Genomic DNA, 5,266 nt, shown 5'->3' with positions numbered 1-5,266 from the left:
GGAGCTATGCTAGAATACCAACAACAGGAGATCTGAGAGATCACACCTATAACTTGCTTTGAAAAAGGTTTTGAAATGTTTTCATGACATTCTATATAAATCTACTACATTTTTAAGTAGTTGCATAGTGTTCCATATCATGGATATATCTTAAGTTACCCATCTCTGTAACTCTGGATTGTTAAGTTTGATCCAATTTTCTATATTGGAACAAATCCTGCAGCACATTTGTATGTACATCTTTACACATATCTGTGGGATACATTTAGGTAGCATATTCCTAGAGGGAAATCATTGAGTCTAAGTACATAAACTATTTTTACAATGTTAGTCAGTACTAAAACTACTCTCCAAAAGGATTTTACAAATTTACATTAGAATATTAATGTTTACCAGCTAAGAATTATGTAAAACATCATTATTTTTAATAGATTTTTATTGATTTCAGGGAGGAAGGGAGAGGGAAAGAGAGATAGAAACATCAATGGTTAGAGAGAATCATTGATAGGGCACCTCTTGCACACCCCCCACTGGGGATCTAGCCTGCAACCTGGGCATGTGCCCTAACTGGGAATCGAATCATGACCTTCTGGTTCATAGGTCAATGCTCAACCACTGAGCCATGACATCATTATTGCAAATGGATTTCAACATTGGGTGATTTATTCAATCTGATATATATTATTGTCATAATACATGGTTTATGCTAAGATTATCTATTTTTACATTTTTGTATATCATACAAAAATTTATTTCCCATCAAGAAATTTCAGAAACTATCGGAAAACTTAAGGCCAAGTTCCTGGTACTTCAACACACTATTAAAATTATAGCATAATTTTGTTTTAAGAAGATCCCCCAGAAAAAAAGAATAGTAGGAAAGTTTAGTTTCTTGAATTTATAATCGAAAACAAGTATAGTTTTTTCACAATCATTGTTACAAAAAATTCAACTGATACTGGCTATTGTAAATAACACTGTAATAGCGTCGACAATAAAATTAAGAAAAAATTACCTATGGACACAGACAATAGAGTGGTGAAGGGCTGGGATAGGGTGAGAACTGGATTGAGAGGATCAATGGGAGAAAAAGGAGGACATCTAACATATATTTATGTTAATTATAAATAAAGATTTAAAAATAAATAAATAAAAAGAAAAATTCAATTGAGACCACTAATAGGGGAAAGAGAGAGTAGTATCTTTTTATTATTTTCTTAATTACTTTATTGATTAAGGTATCACATATTAGTCATCAACCCCCCCCCCATTCCCTCCCCAAACCCCCCCCACACGCATGCCCCCATCCCCCTGTTGTCCGTGATCACTGGTTAGGCTCATATACAAGCACACAAGTCCTTTGGTTGATCTATCTCCCTTGTCCCCACCCTCCCCTACCTTCCCTCTGAGGTCTGACAGTCTGATCAATGCTGTTCTTGTTCTTCAGTCTATGTTGTTCATCTTTTCCCCTAGATGAGTGAGCTCATGTGATACTAGGAATACACTTATAGGAACCGAAAATGAGACAAACAATAATAGTTATGCTGAGAGGCAAATGAATCAGTCTGTAGTGAGTTTCTTTCTGGGCCAACAGTTCTTTTGAGTCCCGGTTTCTATGTCCAACAGTTGTTAATGTGTTCATAACAGCAATGATACTTCAGTTCTGGATGGTGGACAAACGGCGGTATTGCAGGTCCGACCCTCTCTGGTTTGGTCCTAGGGCAATCTGCAGTGACGCACATCTGCTGACTGCTAGTATGGCAAGGCATCGTCAGCGTCTTCCATCTCTGGACTGTTCTCTCCCTGACTTCATGGCTGGAGCACTCCTGTCAATTCCCCTCTATCGCAGGAATCCACATGTCTCGGAGCTGTTCTCTGAAAATATACAAACACACTCTCGACCAAAAGTTAATAAAGGAACATTTTCTATGAATTTGACTTGCGATCCTTTTTCATTTTTTTGCCCAAATGATTTTCCTTTGGCTTGTTTTGACACCATGTATGTTTTACCTGGGTGACTTGCTGTTAGCATTAAAAATGAAAGTTAATTTTCTAAAGTAAAAATTTTCTAGATGTAATTTATTTGCAGGATATTTTTCCTTACATGATATTCTTCTACTATCCCCCCTTTTTTGGTTTAAATATTGGGAGGCTTTTGGAAATTTTATGCTGTAATCTTGATAGCTTTTAAATTTTACTTTTTTGCACTAAAATGTGATTGCTTTAGGTTCATTATATGTTATGCAATTTTACCATGAGATGAACTACCAATAAAAATTTTAGTTAACAATTTAGGAACAGCTTTTGAGAGTAGTATCTTTTTATTTGAGAACAAGTGTTTGTTTATAGGAAGTGATTCTCTACGTGAAATAAATCATCTGTGTATGATTATTCTCGTTGTGTGTGTGTGTGTGTGTGTGTGTGTGTGTGTGTGTGTGTGACAGATGTATATTCCTAAGGTATTATAGATAAAGATGGTAAAATCTACAGTTTGTGACCAATTAGATAGGTAAGGTGAGGGAAAAATATATGTGAATGTTAACTTCAACTTTTTTCCTTTGTAATTGAAAGAACAGTGATACTATTGATTGAGACACATTTTATAAAGGAGAAATAATATATTTTATTGAGACTTTCCAGTGATGGCGAACCTATGACACGTGTGTCAGCACTGACACGCATAGCCATTTCTGATGACACGCAGCCGCTGAGGCGGCTGCATTCCGAGGATGAAACATTTGCTGCTCCTGAGGATGAAACATTTGCGAAATAATGTTTTTTCCTCAAAGTGACACACTACCTGAGTTATGCTCAGTTTTTTGGCGAAGTTTGACACACCAAGCTCAAAAGGTTGCCCATCACTGCTTTAGACACTTTGCATCTGAGAAGATGATGCATCATATATGTAGATAATACAGAGGGTGTATACAAACAGTCGTAGCAGTTATTACCAAATATCAGTCAAGACCATTTCTAGAAACTGAAGTTATAGTAATTAATAAAACAGAAGAAATCTCTTTCCATGATCTCTAGGCGTATAAACCACTGGAAAGCCAATTCTGAAAAGTAATCACAACAGAACAGCCTATAAAACATAAACCATATAAAGTTATTCATGGTTTCAAAAAAACACTTGTTACTTTTAATTTTCAGGTCTGTCACATCTAGGCTCTAGATACAGAACTAGAAAACATCAGTCCAGATATGAATATTAGGGACTTATTTCAGACTTGCATGAAATCAGCTGAAGGAAAATAGAATAGAAACTAAGCAGACAGTTTAAAGGAGCTGATTGGGGAAGCTCCACAAAGTTTGAAGGTTTGGGTGGTGTGATTTTTTTTTTCCTTTGGGGGGGTCTTGCTTTCTTCATTACTTTTTCCCTGGCATCAGAAAATATGTATGACACAAGACAGAAATGCAATAAAGATCTGCTGAGTCGGTGTATAAACTATTGTTAAGCCTTTGAAAAGAAATGATAAATGCATTATAACAAAATCAGCAATAGGGTCACTTAAGCATACTGGTTGTGCGATCAATTTCTTCATCGGTCCAATGAAGATAAATTGACGCATTTCAAAAAAGGAAGATTAAACAAGATAATCTATTTAAAAGACTTAGCCCAGTAATGTTTTATAATAAGCACAATAACGGTAGCTTTTTATAGTATCATTAATGTTAAACTGTGGACGAAGAATTCAGAGTTTGTGAATACTTGTCCTCCCTCTACAATAATTTACCACTGAGAAAATTCATTGAGGGTTTCAATTGCTTTACTCTTTCAGTAAATCACATTAATCAGACTAACTTATTTAAAAGTCAGGATAAAATTTTAACAATAAATCAAACCAAATTTTCAAACAATTTAGAAAAAGAAAAAAACTCTGATCCAATGTTGTTTATATTCTTCATAATTGCATCAGCCAAAGGAACCTAGGAGGGTAAAGGACCATTTTTTGCCCTTTACTCTCTCTATAACTTGATCCTTAAACAACATGGGGATTAGGGGCATTGACACCCCCCAACCAGTCAAAAAGTCATATGTAACTTTGACTCCCTCAAAACTTGACTATTAATAGCCTACTGTTGACTGGAAGCCTTACAAGTAACTTAAGTGGTCAATTAACACATTGGTATGCTATATAGACTATATCCTGTATTCTTACAATAAAGTCAGCTAGAGAGAAAAATCATAAGGAACAGAAAATACATTTTCAAAATTTATTTTAAAAAAATCAATGCATAACTGGACCTGTGTAATTCAAACCCCTCTTGTTCAAGGGACAACTGTGTGACTGTGTCTGTAGGTGTGTGTATATGAATGACTATGTGAAGAAAATATGAATACATGAATACATAAAATGTTTATTACATAATATATATTTGTGTTAATTAAAATAGAAATAAATTTGTGTTAAAATATAAATAAATAAAATAAATTTGATACTTCAGGGACATGCACAGTTTATCCTGCAGTTTTACAAACCTCTGGGCTACTACTTCATATCCTAAAATTACTCATGGTCCATTTTGAGATTTATGACTTCAAAGCAAAGAGACACCAAATAATGGAAATTTGTAAGTTTGTGTTTTGAGATCTTACCTCTTTTATTGGCTTTCTGTTTCAAAGTTTCATAATTACAAAAGTTGATTGACTATCAGAATTACCCAATTGACTTTAAAATACAGGTTTTCAGGACATGGTCCAGAAGTACCAAGTTCAAATTGCTTACAGAGAAATGGATTTCTCCATCACTAGTGTGAGTGGGGTTCTTATGATAGAATATGAATTTTCTAAGACTCGCATGGAAGAGTGAATGGTTTTTACTGGTGTGGAATTATATTCCTCAGGTTGCAAGGTCCCGTTGTCCTTAACCCAGTCCTGGAAAATATGTAGCTGGGGCTCGAGGAGAGCCAAAGTAGGGCCAGTGTCCAGAGCTTCCGTTCCATGGTGGAGCTCAGTCCAATGTACCATAATTAAATCCACCAGCCCACTGTGTGTGTTCCACATGACCATGAGACACACGGGTGAATGCAGCGGAGCATGCCCCTGCAACAGGAGTCCCAGGAGTGGAGGCAAGCAGGAGAGGCAAGAGAGAGAACTCCCTTTGTTCAGGAATTTAATATTCAATCTTCCCAAGTTTGCAATGGCCATGCCTATTCTGGCCACTGACTTGTTCCTAGGTATGACTGGCAGATAAGCACCTTCTCATGTCACCCAACCTTACTGGGCATGCATCTATATTTATTCCTTTCCAGTTAAATAATA

The sequence above is a fragment of the Eptesicus fuscus genome, chromosome 3 (assembly GCF_027574615.1).
Source record: "Eptesicus fuscus isolate TK198812 chromosome 3, DD_ASM_mEF_20220401, whole genome shotgun sequence".
NCBI lineage: Eukaryota > Metazoa > Chordata > Mammalia > Chiroptera > Vespertilionidae > Eptesicus > Eptesicus fuscus.
This window is presented reverse-complemented; position numbering follows the sequence as displayed.